Here is a 13,828-nt window from a genome sequence, read left to right on the forward strand (position 1 = left end):
GGGAGGTTCCCTAGACTCAGAGATCTGAAGAATGTTACAGATCCTCTCAGTTCATGCAGTTCATAAACGACAGGGCCATGATTTGCACCCAGATCTGTCCACCCCCAGACTTTTTCCTTTTTCAATACCTTGCATCTTCCCTAACACACAGAGAGAAATGATTTAGAAATGTCGGTAGAAACTATCAATACTCCAGGTTATAATCTGAGATTTTATAATCTTCTGTGATGGTATTTTAGCTATTCCATGCTTAAGACAAAAAAGGCCTATATGAATAAAATGGTACTAAACGGTACTTAGAGAGACCATGAGTATCCATTTTTCTGACTACTCTAATTTCTCTCTTTGGATCTAAATAGACCAAATTGCCTTTTCCCCTAACAGAAGAGCTTTGCCAGGGTGGTGTTTTCACGGGACACTCTTTGCCTCTCTCAAAGTGTCACAACAATGGCCAAATAGCTCATATTTCTGCATCTATGGAAAGACACCAAGCAACCAAATACATTAAAGTGGATGTGTAAGGCTGTGGAAGAGAGGGACGAGGGCTCAGGAAAAATGCGGGAAGATAGTAAAAAATAAAATAAACCAAAATAGAACTTGCACAGCCTGATGAAAAACAAACAAAGCTAAAAACAATGAGGACATTGCCCAACTGCCCAGCAGGGCACTCAGCACCCAAAGCTGACTCTGGGCTGAGGAAACACACAAGCGCCCACACACTCACGGACACCCACACATACAATCTCCTTTGAGGATCATTCTGATAATAACTGCTCTATGTAATTTTTAGCATCTTCCCCGTTTGCCCTGACAACCAAGAAGAGCAAAGTCCATCATGGCAACTATATTAACTCTCCCAATAAACATATTTTATGTTTACTTGTTGTCTTGAAATAGATTTTCTATTTGTGTTTTTAATAGTTATCTCTGTGTCTTTAGGTACAAGGCATGACAATTCCTTTATGAAAATGTTACAGACACATAAGATGATTTCATATGTCTGCTACAATAAAGTTATCAGGTGGTATTAATTTCCCCATTTCACAGATAAATGGCTGATCAAAATTTCTGATGCTAGGAAATTTTCTTTTTCCTAACTTTTTTTTTCTTCCCCTTTTTCTCCCCAAAGCCCCCCAGCACATAGTTGTATAATTTTTAGTTGTGGGTCCTTCTAGTTGTGGCATGTGGGACGCCGCCTCAGTATGGCTTGAAGAGTGGTGCCATGTCCACACCCGGGATCTGAACCAGTGAAACCCTGGGTGGCAGCAGCGGAGCCTGTGAACTTAATCACTCTGCCATGGGGCTGGCCCCTGATGCCAGGAAATTTTATATACTTTCTCTCTTCGTCCATTTAGGCTGCTGTAACAAAACACGACAAATTGAGTGGCTTTTAAACAACAATCATTTATTTCCCACAGTTCTGGAGGCTGGGAAGTCTGAGATCAGGGTGCAGGCAGATGTGGTGTCTGGTGAGAGCCGCTTCCACACAGACCGATGTCTTCTCACTGTGTCCTCACGTGGCAGAAGGGGCAAGAGGCTTTCTCAGGTCTTGTTATGAGGACTCTAACCCCATCTATGAGGGCTCCACCCTCATGACTTAATCACTTCCCAAGGGCTCCACCTCCTAACACCATCCCCTTGGGGGTTCGGATTTCAACATATAGATTTTGTGGCGGGACACAGACATTCAGACCATGGCACTTTCCTTTCAGCAAAGATCTTGCTCGGTCCAATCCAGAATGGCAGGCACCAAAGGGTTGTTGAAGGAGGCGGCCCTCAGTTTCCTCGCTGGCATACATAGGACAGAGAGAGGTAAGAAATGTGTCAAAGTATCTTGTGGATTCCACAATCTCTGTCACATGAGTACCATACCTAAAGTCCTCTAAACATTGCATCAACCCTGACCCATTGGATCTTACAAAGTAGGTTAAATTAGTTTACATATTACTAAATAATCAAAGTATGTGATAGCCTATTCGATTATTTTACTGCCTAGAAAAGCATGTGTCACTATACTCCACTCAATAATATAAAATGTGTATTGATGGCTCTCTTCCAACAGGGCTAGAGGATGCCATCGGCTACCTTTGGTGGAGTTTTGTGTGTGTCACTTCAGCTGATGGTGTTTACATATTTCAGAATAATATTGTTCATAGTTCACAGCTAGAGAACATTGAGTGCTGTATCGTGTCATCAGCTTGGGCTGGCATAAAATACCATAGACTGGGTGGTTTAAAACAAGAGAAATTTATTTTCTCACACTTGAGGAGGCTGAAAGTCTGAGGTCAGGGTGGCCGACATGGTTGGGTTCTGATAAGGGCTCTCTCCATGCCTTGCAGATGGCGCCCTTCTCACTATGTCCTCACATGGCAGAGAGAGAGAGCCAGAGACAGAGAGAGACAGAGAAAGACAGAGAGCAAGGGACCTCCAGTGTCTCTTCTTATAAGGATGCCAGTCCCATCATGAGGGCCCCAACTCCTAGCCTCATCTAAACCTAATTGCCTCCCAGAGGCCGCATCTCCAAGTACCATCACATTGGGGGTTGAGTTTCAAACATGAACTGGGGGTGGGGGAGGACACAATTCAGTCTATAGCAATTGATTACCAAGAATTTGAATTTTCTCCCTTCCTCTGCCTGGTGCCATTCCCAAACCCTGGGTAATGATCCTCCTTATTAAGATCCCCTATTTGACATCCATATTGCTTTGTACTTTGTTCTTAAACATAAATATCTTGCTCCCCTATACTTCTTATCTTTTCATCATCCATTTATCTTTTTTCTGTAAACAGCAACCTGACTTTCCCTTGGAAAATCCACCTCTCTATTCACAGGCAACGTGGTGTGGACTAGCCTGACTCTACTCTGACTCCAGAGTTAGATGCTTGACTCTGGTATAATTCGGTCAGTGTATTCCATCTCTCTCCTCATACTAATTAAAACAGAGTTAGGCATGGACTAAATTCAGGTCAATGAATTTATGCCAATTTCCATCAGAAAAACTAGGGAAGAATAGCTCTTTTTGGGTTGGCATTGCTAAGAGAATATAGTCTACAACTGGGTTGCTGGGAACCATCTTGTCCCCTTAATGGAAGCCAGTGGGTGAGAACGAAGCTAAGATAAAGGACTGACGAGATAAACAAGAGAAATACACTCTCAGTAACATCATTTAAACCCCTGGATCCAGCAGTACCTGAAGTTTACCATTGGATTTCTCTCTTAGAAAAGCCAATTACTTTAGTGTTCCTTCACATAGAAATAGTCCTTGAGGCAAGGACTACAGTGCAAGTAGTTTATTTAGGGAGTGATCCCAGAAAATACCAGTAGGGAGCAAAGAAGTGAGATGGGGGAAGAGAGAAGAGATAATAAGGGGTCCATTATCAAGTGAGCTGTCATTTTGGGCAACTGAAACTCAGTCCCACGAGGGAACTCTGGGACCTGGTATAAAACACAGGCCTCAGTCGTCCTGTCTGAGAGGCAAGGGCACTGGGGTGTTTATCCACCAACTCCTGTCACTGGTTGATGAATGCTCCTAATTGTTAATTCTTGAGCACTTCCAGCCTCCTCCACATAAGACCAAAACAGCTGGCAGGCAGAGCCACAGGTGCTGGAAATCAGCAGCCAGCCCAGTGAGAACAGAAGCAGAGGGGTTGCTGCGAAGGGAGCTAAACAATCAGCTCCCTATTTTCCTTAAGTCTGCTTGAATTGGGTTTCTGTTACTGAAACTGAAGAGCTCTGGTTAACACCATACACCAGCTAGATATAAGTTCCCAAGGTCAAGGCTCCTGTCTCTGGTGCTCTCCTTAATTCGATTTTTTATGTATCAACGACACAGTAAAACTTCCACAGCTGATTTTTGCGAGTACATTTTAACCATTAATTCCAGCAATATTTTTTTTTAAGAAGCAAGAAAATCTCACATAAGCAGAGTTATAGTTAACCAGAAATATAAACTATTTTCCCTCTGGGCCCTCAAAATTTATGGGAAAGAGACAAAATGTTCACCCAAAAAGCTGATAACGAGAATTTGTTCTTAAAAGCATCTGCACAAATTTGTCTTGGGGTCGGTATACAATGTGTTCAACCTGCTAGTACATCTACCACTGAAACCACATTGATTTCAATACAACAGTTTACCTGCAGAAGGGCTAATTATATCCATTGTTTAAAAGTTAAGAAAAAAATCAGAGAGTATTTTTTTCAATTTTTTTATTGTGATAAAATACACACAACATAAAATTTACCATCTTAACCATTTTTAAGTGGACACTTCAGTGGCCGTAAAACACATCTATACTCTTGTACAACCATCACCAGCATCTGTCTCTGAATTGTTATCATCCTGTAAAGCTGAAACTCTATACCTGTTAAATAATAACTCCCCAATCCCCCCTCCCGCCAGCCCCTGGCAACCACACTCTTCTTTCTGTCTCTCATTTTGACTACTCGAAGTGCCTCCTATAAGCAGAGTTATACAGTGTTTGTATTTTTCTGATTATTTCACACAGTGTAATGTCCTCAAGCATCATCCGTGCTGTAGCATACGTCAAAATTTCCTTCCTTTTCAGGGATGAATAATGTCTTATTCTATGTGTCTCTTTTTTGGTTACTATTTACATGGAATATCTTTTACATTATTTCACTTTTAACCTATTTGTGTCTTTGGATCTAAAGTGAGTCTCTTGTAAAGATAGCACATAGTTGGATCATGGTTTTTTTTGTAATCTACTCTGCCAATCTCTATCTTTTAATTGGAGAGTTTAATTCATTTATATTTAAAGTAATTACTGATAAGAGGGGACTTACTTCTGCCATTCCACTATTTGTTTCTGTGTACCTTATAGCTTTTTCCTCTCACCTTCTGCATCGTCTTCTTTTGTTTTTAGTTGATTTTTTCATAGAGAAACATTTTAATTCTATTCTCATTTCCTTTTGTGTATATTCTATAGCTATTTTCTTTGTGGTTTCCATGGGGTTATAGTTAACATCCTAAAGTTATAACACTCTACCTTGAACTTATACTAGCTTAACTTCAATAATATACAAAAACTCCGCTCCTTTCTAGCTCCATCCCCAACCTTTCAGTTGTTGATGTCACAGAATTACATCTTCATATACTGTGTGTCAGAAACACAAACTAATAATTGTTTTTTAACACATTAGTTCATTAAATTATGTAAAAAACAAAATGTGGAGTTACAAACCAAAGTTTCAAGACTAGCTTTTATAATTGCCCATGTATTTACCTCTGCTGAAATCTTTATTTCTTTATGCAGCTTCAAGCTAAAGTCTGGTGTCCTTTCATTTCATCTTGCAGGATTCCCTTGAGTATTTCTTTCAGGTCGAATCGAGCTGTAACAAACTCCCTCAGCTTTTCTTTATCTGGAAAGATCTCAATTTCTCCTTCACTTTTGAAAGACAGTTTTGCCAGATACATAATTATTCGTGGACAGTTTTGTTTTTCGTTTTAGCACTTTAAATATATCAGCCCATTGTCTTCCAGGCTTTAAAGTTTTCTGATGAGAAATCTGCTTATTATTATGTTGAGAATCTTTTGCATGTGAAGAGTCACTTCTCTCTTATTGCTTTTAAGATTCTCTCTCTGCCTTTGGCTTTTGACAGTTTGATTATAATGTGTCTCAGTGTGGGTCTCTTTGAGTTCATCTTATTTGGAATTCATTGAAATTCTTAGATGTTTGTATGCGTGTATTTCATCAAATTTAGGAAATTCTCAGCCATTATCTCTTCAAATATCCTCTCTGCCCCTTCCTCTCTCTCTCTCCTCCTTCTGGGACTTCTAAGATGCGTATGTTGGTCCACTTGCTGGTGTCCCACAGATCCCTTAGGCTCTGTTCTTTTTTCTTCAATCATTTTTCTTTCTGTTCCCCGGACTTGATAATTTCCATTGTCCCATCTCAAGTTTGCTGGTTCTTTCTTCAGCCGGCTCAAATCTGACTTTGAATTCTTCTAGTGAATTTTTCATTTCAGTTATTGTACTTTTAGCTCTAGAATTTATTTTTGGACTCTTCTTAGGTTTTCTATCTCCTTGCTGATCTTTCCATTTTGTTTGTACATCATTTTTCTTTACTTTCTCTATGTCTTCCTCTAGTTGTTTGAGCATCTTTCAGACACTTGTTTTAGTCTTTATCTACTAAATCTGCCATCTCAGGGACAGTTTGTGTGGGTTAATTTTTTTTCCTTTGAATGGAATATAGTTTCATGTTTCTTTGTATGCCCTGTGATTTTTTGTTTAAAACTGAACATTTGAATCTAATAATGTGGTAACTCTGGAAATCAGATTCTCCTCCTTCCCCAGGGTTTGCTGTTTGTTGTTGTTGTTTTATTTTGGTTGCTGTACAGTGTCTCTGTGCCCAGGATCAGCCTGAGGTGTAAACTTAAGGCCTTTTCATGTCTTTTCTGAGTCCACGCCTTTCTCTGGGCATGGATGGGGACTGTCTAATTTTCCCCATACACGCACTGAATGTCTTCAACGTCCGGCTCCCAAAAGAGAAAAATGAGAGGGGTAGGGAAGGTGCTGGCCCTTTAAATCTCCTGGAAGTCCCTTGAGCCTGAGGGGGATGGGCTTACAACAATGGGGAGAGGTGTAACAACAATGGTTGCCTGCCGGTCTGTGACTGGAACTAACATCTGAAGAAACAATCAGAGATCAGAACACAGATCCCTGGCATTTGGCCGCTAGGCTCTTCTTTCCCATTCTGGCTCCTGGAGCTGTATGCAAGCTGCTCCAGGAACACAGGACCTGCTCTCCGCCACAGGCTGGGGGGCAGGGGTTGGATAACTGCAGCCAAGCTAAGCCTTCAATAGACTCGAGAGTTCCAAACTAGTCACATCAGACATATTGCGCCAGTGCCATTGCCTGGGTGGGGAGATGATTCCTGATGCTTCCTCCTCCACCATCTTCCCAGAATCCTCCCCCCAGAGGGTATCTTTTAATGCAAGATAATAGATGGGTATAATCAGAACTAATAGCAGTGCACACAGTATGTAAAATTTCAACATAAGATTATATTATTTCAAGCATTTGTGCCCAAGAACACACAGCCTCCCCGTCAGCAGTGTTCTCCAATGACTCAGAAGTGGTGAGGGGTCTATCCAACTTAGGCACATTTGACTAGCTTTGTTTAGCAGGGTTTTTTTTTTTTTTTTTACATTTGGGGGTCAGCAGTTAGTTGAGATACATAACTCTACTTTTAATCATTGGAGGAATACAATAGGAGCTATAGCGATGGAGGTTTTAGTAAACAAGCATTCAGTGTAGTTGTTTCCTCAGTACTCTGGGGCTTATCAAGCGAACCTGGCCTGTGTACTAGCCCCGTATTCTGCAGGGCGCTCGAGCCTTGGGGAAGGCATGCACTGCTCAACATTGTTGGGACTGCTTTCTCCAAAAAAACAGTTGAAGACCCACAGTTAGAACTCCATTCTCTGTGAGAAATGAGATTAAGGCCAGAAGGGTTAATAGATAAATCTGTGTAGTCAGAGACTGGTTCGGTGCTCCTCTTGGCCGCCTGTCCCACAGCTGACGGCAAAGACATTATCAACGCTGTCTTCTTTTCTGAATGCTCCTAGAATGTGTTTTCACATCTGATCACTCAGCTTTTTCTACAATTGGCCTGCATTAAAAAGACAGCCTCCAGCAGGCCATTATTTGTTTTGTGGTTTCTAATAATTAGAAATCAAGAACACTTCAGTTTGACGGACAAATTGAAGGAGTTCCTAATTTATTGCCCATCTGGATCCCCAGTAATTAAAAAAAAGTCAGTTGTTTAAATTGCTTTTCCTATAGGTGTAATGAGATACATGCAGGTTAGATTACAGACAGCCCTGAAAGCCTTATTAACGAATATGTTAATTTCTGACTGTAGAACTCGACCCAGTCACCTCACACTATTTCCTTGAGAAAATATGACAAAAAGACCAAACTTCAGATGCTACAGGCCCAACTCCCAGGGGACAGGGAGCTCTGAGATCCATTTTCTATGAGTTGGTGCATGCACCTGAGGAGGTTGGGAGCTCAGGAGAAAATGAGAACTCGGGTCAAATTCTTGAGTGGGACAGAAGAGTTTAAATAGGGGCTGGTGGGGCCAGCTCCGTGGCCAAGTGGTTAAGTTAGCGCGCTCCTCTGCGGCGGCCCAGGGTTCGGATCCTTGGTGCGGACATGGCACCGCTCGTCAGGCCACGTTGAGGTGGCGTCCCACATCCCACAACTAGAAGGACGTGCAACTAAGATATGCAACTGTGTACAAGGGGTGCTTGGGGAGATAAAGCAGAAAAAAAAAAAGATTGGGAACAGTTGTTAGCCCAGGTGCCAATCTTTGGAAAAAAAAAAAAAATAAATAAATAGGGGCTGGTGCTTGAATAGAGAATAAGAGCTTTATAAAGAGACTTGGAGGCCCAGTTTTGTATGACAACCTAAGATAATTTTTTAATGCTTAGGCCTATTCTTTAATCTCCCCCTTTCTTTTAGTCTTCTTGGGACTTGGCAGAAAGCCTTGTTGTTACCGAAAACATAGACACTTTAAGACAAGACGGAAGAAAGGAAGCACTTTAGGCAAGAGCTAAGTGGAGATTTTTGTGCCACTCATGTTAAAAAAAAAAAAAAAGCAGACAAAAATTGGTACAACTGCACTTTGGAGAACTGGCAGTATCTACCAAAGTTGAACATACACTTTCCCATGACCTGGTAATTCCATTTATCAGTATATACCCAACAGAAATGCATACATATTTTCACCAGAGAATGTACTAGAATGCTCATGAAAGCTCTATTAGTAATTAAGGATTTGAAATTTTTCAAATGTCTATAAAAAGTAGAATGGATATGAAAATTGTGATATATTTATATGATGGAATACTCCAGAGCAACAAGAATAAACGACATGCAGCAATATGGCTGAACCTCACAAAGATAATGTTGAGTGAAAGAAGCTAAGCACAAAAGATTGTAGATTGTACTATACCATTTACATGAAATGCCAAAGCAGGTAAACTGATGGATACTAAGCCAGCATACCAGTTTCCATTGGGAACTGTAATGACTGGGAGGGGGCCCTGGGTGTACCCTGATTATGTTGTGTCTTGGTTACATGAGTGGCTCAGTTTGGATATATTCCTTACACTGTATGCTTATGAAATGTGTAATTCCCTGTTTGTGTATTATACTTCAATAAAAGTTTGTGGGTGTGTGTCTTGTTTTGTTTTGTTTTTACAGCATACAAGCAAAAGCATTGCCTTATGCAGCTGGTTGGTATGACTCACCTCCAGGGAAATGAACCTCCTCTCACCCCTGAGTGACTGGTACTGTGTCTCTTGATCACTAAGTCTCACTGACTCTCAATCTGATCATTCACGTAAATACTCAGAGTGAGTTGCCTTGACACTTGCCTCCTGAATAATTCCACAGCTTCTTTTTCTCCCCAGTTGGCTCCATCTTCACCACCACCTCCCCCGCCATATTGGTTTAGTGATCATTTAGACTTAGTGATCAAGAGACAAAGTACCAGTCACTCAGGGGCGAGAGGAGATCCATTTCCCTGGAGGTGAGTCATACCAAGCAGCTGCATAAGGCAATGCTTTTGTTTGTATGCTGTAAAAACAAAACAAAACAAGACACACACCCACAAACTTGCCCCAGGAGTGATAGAGACATCTGTCAGCTCAGGTAGAGATTAACCCAGCAGGGCACCTGCGTTCTCCATCCTCCGCCTTCTGCTCTGAATCTACACATTCAGTGCTAATACCTGCCTGCACAGTCTCTCAGCAACGGCTTAAATCCAGTCCCGTGTGGGTATTGTGTGCACCCCAGGGATGGGCCCACCTCTGCCTTTCCTGGTGCTATCTCAGGCCCCTGCAGATGAGCTCAAGGCCTCGTTCCCCCTCCCTGTCCTTGCAGCAAACACAGTAAAGCAAAATAATTACAAATTCTGTATCCGATCACATGTTGCCCGAGGCTCAGCATTCAGCATTGACAAATGTGCTGATCTATCACCAGACACTAATCTGGTTCTTTCTGTATAAAGAGAAATATCACAATAAGTTCAATGAGCTCTCATGAGAACTGCCCAAATCAAAAAGCGTTTTGTTTCTGTTGGGACTGCACAATACCCCGTTTGATAAACTAGCTGTGCTAAGCAGTGGCCGAACAACTGAATTTAGCCTCATGGAAGCCTGGGTCTGGCTTATGATGAATATGGAACAGGACACAACTTAATTCCTAGAGAGTTCTGAGTTCCCCCCAACTCAAGAGCTACTGTTTTCCAGGGGAAAAAAAAGGAAAAAGCAACTTGAATCGTTTATACCCCTCCCTTGCTGCTTACCATGTATGTGAAAAACCAGAATGCGCCCTACCTGGAAAAGACGGTGCTCACGATTTTAAAATAATTAAAAATGAACAAACCGAGTAGCTTTCTGCAAATAGAAGTTGCTCTATAAATGTCTCCATTGGGTATTCCGTTCTGTAAGTCCCCTTGTTCTTTCTCCAGTAATTATGTATGGGTCGGATCATGCCTGCCTACTGGTTTAGTACATGGATAATAGAGAGGGATGGACAACCCAGACTTAGAATGTTGGAGATCACTTATATTTCTTAAATTTAGACTTCATTTTGTTTTTGTTGTCTTTATTTAAAGGTGAAATTACACTAGGAATTTTTCTTCAGCAAACACAGTTAGCTATAAATATGCATACAATAAATGACATATACCCACATACGCAGAGAGAGCGACTCTGTCAGCTACTGCTCACACAGGGAGTTGCTGATAGTGAACCAGCTAAAATGAACCAGATCCTTGTCCAAACCTGTCAACTCTGATGTTTCTCATTCCATCATTATGTTTATTTAAATACTGAGAATGTTTTAGTCTGCCCTAATTACAATTTAAGTAACCCTTCCTTAATATTAAGGCAGCAAGGCTAATGCTTTAGTTTTCTACAGAAATGGGACATAAAATGTGTTCCTTTGGCACTGGGGAGAGTGCCGTAGGAGAGGCGCCCTAAAAGTCAGGGAGGATGCTGGTGACACATTTTGCTTCCTGTGCATTTTTTTTTCTTGAGGATTAGCTGATAGGACCCACTTGGCTCCTACCTCTTCACCCTTCACAGATGTGCTTTCCATCTGATGGATCCCAGCAGGCTCAACCTGACCTTGATCTTGAGGAACAATTCTGATCTCAGCGAGGCAAGACTTCAGCACACAAGTCCAATGCCACAAAGTCTACGTGATCTGCCCCCATTCTGGTGTGCTCCTTGCCTCTCAGATCTCAACTCCCATTAGTTTCCCACTTGCTTGCTTCCCTCAAGCCACATAAACCTCCCTGCTCTCTAGAAAATTTCTGATCCACTCTAGCCTCAGAGCCTCAGAGCCTTTGCACCTACTGTTCTCTCTGCTTCCTCCCCCTGGGCCATTCCTCTCCCAGATATCTGGTTGGATCACTCCACCATCTTATTTTTCGTCTTATTCAAATGTCACCTTAGATGTCTTCCCTGACCACTCTATTTAAAATCACAACTCTTTCCAATGCTTACTATCTCCCTACTTTATTTTTCTTTAAAATATTTAACATCACCTAGCACACTACGTATTTCACTTATCTTTCTTTTCTTTATTTCCTGTCTCCTCTTGCCACTAGCTACACGACAACAGGAATCTTTGTCTCTTTTTGTGTGATTCCTGACATCTAATATCTTACCTGTCACAGAGAAGACATTCAATAATCAATTGTTGAATGAATGTGTGACTTAGTTATGCAGGCCTGATAAATGGGCTTCTGCCTTATTGCCTAGGCCCAGATCTTGTTTTGGCAACTGTCCTTCAACATCAGCACCTCTAGGACTAGTCCTGTTTCCTTAGGACTTAGATTCTGACCCTGAACCCCTACCTAGGTTTGTCTTCCATTGTCTCCCACAGACTTTTCCCTAATCCCAACACCCCTGAATTTCTGAGCACTTCTATTCCTGGATTTTCTCATCATTGTAGTGTACTTGTCTGTAGATCATTCATTGCCTGGTCTTCATTTAGTCAACAAATCATTTTCCAGTGACTTCTATATGGACTGAGAAGTATACAGTACCCTAGAGACAAAAAGATGAAGAGGACACGACCCTCGGATACCTGGGTGTTCTGATTGCCTTAAAACCTTGTATAGGGGCCGGCCCCATGGCCTAGCAGTTAAGTTTGGCACACTCCGCTTCAGCAGCCTGGTTTTGATTCCTGGGCACAGACCTACGCCTCTCATCGGCCATGCTGTGGTGGCGACCCAGATACAAAATAGAGCAAGATTGGCACAGATGTTAGCTCAGGTCAAATCTTCCTCAGCAAAAAAAATGAAACAACAAACAAACAAAAACTCCCTCGTTTGTCTTTTAGTTTAGATCTTTAGTTCTTCCAGAAGAGCCCCACACATCTTTAAAGATGAGAGTCTAGTTTCAGGTCCAAATTCTTTAAGTGTGTCCCATCCCATTGTAATGAACATGCTAGGCCTCATACCGGCAAAAACTAGAAGCCGGCCTTGTGTAACATATACTGCAAAAAACAGGAGAATGCCTGAAAACCCTACATTGTTGATTTTCCACTTCTGGATTTTTTCCTTAGGTTATTTTCAGAAATACTGACCACTTTTTTTTTAAACAAATTCATAATGTTTTACTTAGCAAACCGCTGTTTCCTTCCTCTCCTCCTTTAGGACGTTCTTCACTTAGCAACGTAGGCAATACCAAGCTTGTTCAAACAGCCACGGGTTTAGCTCTCACAAATCTGAAACTCTCCCTTTGGCTTGGAAGTGGAAAAACTTGTAGCTTCCTAGGCGCCCCTGTTTTGTTTGTACAGGTTACTGCCCTGATGGTTCTGATACCCGATGCCCATCAGGTATTTTAATTACTGAAAGTCATTACTTTCCACAAAGAGCTTCACTTAGAGAAGCACCGTGAGATACATTCTAGCTCATGAGAAGTCAACAGTGGCTCTGAAAAATAAGCCTAATTCAGTGTGAAGGTCATTTAACAGCCCATCAGATAACTCTGTCCAAACCCATTCTTTATCTGGTTATTGCTAACAGTGTCTGGAGTTCACAAGCCGTCTACCACCAAACACATTAATTGAATGCAAATGTCATCAACTTCTCTTTGCTTGCTTTGCCTAGGAAGAATGTTAGATGGGAAGATACCCCGGGCTTCAACATTACTTACAAGCTATATGAGTGAGTTTATTGGTCCAATGGTTGATTTTTCCATCACCAGTTCACTCATGCTCCAGGATTACTGTGCCAAGCTCAGGGCACAGACCTGGAAGAAATGTGTTAGGACTTTTTAATCTCTCAGCCCACAGTCTGCCTACCACCCATGAGTCAAGTTCTTTTACAAACACATTATAACGAGGAATTAACTTTCTTCTATTGCAAACCCAAGTTGAATGAATTGTACTGTAAATAATTACTTTCCCTAGTCTAAGAAGTGGAGTGGCCCTGGTGAAGGCTGAGGAAAGGCAGCCGAAGCAGACGTGCTTGTTCTGTCACCCACAGGGCGGAGTCCTGGCCACTGACTTCCCCATTCAGGCCAGACTGCGCTGGTATTCCCATGCAACCTAAGGTTTCAGCCATAAGAAAAATTTCTCAAAATAGCATGGTTCTTTTATAATTGTAACCTGGTAAATATTCCCTAGAAAAGCTCCTTTGTTTCTGGACCTCAGAGAACTCACAATTTCCATCATCTGAAAACAGTGAGAGAATGAATTTAATCATTTTAAGGCCCAAGCAGTAGACCCCACTTCCTTCTTTCATTCCTCTGGATTATTCCATGAATAAAGTTTTCCCGGGGAAA

This window comes from Equus asinus, chromosome 12, assembly GCF_041296235.1.
Source record: "Equus asinus isolate D_3611 breed Donkey chromosome 12, EquAss-T2T_v2, whole genome shotgun sequence".
NCBI classification, from domain to species: Eukaryota; Metazoa; Chordata; class Mammalia; order Perissodactyla; family Equidae; genus Equus; species Equus asinus.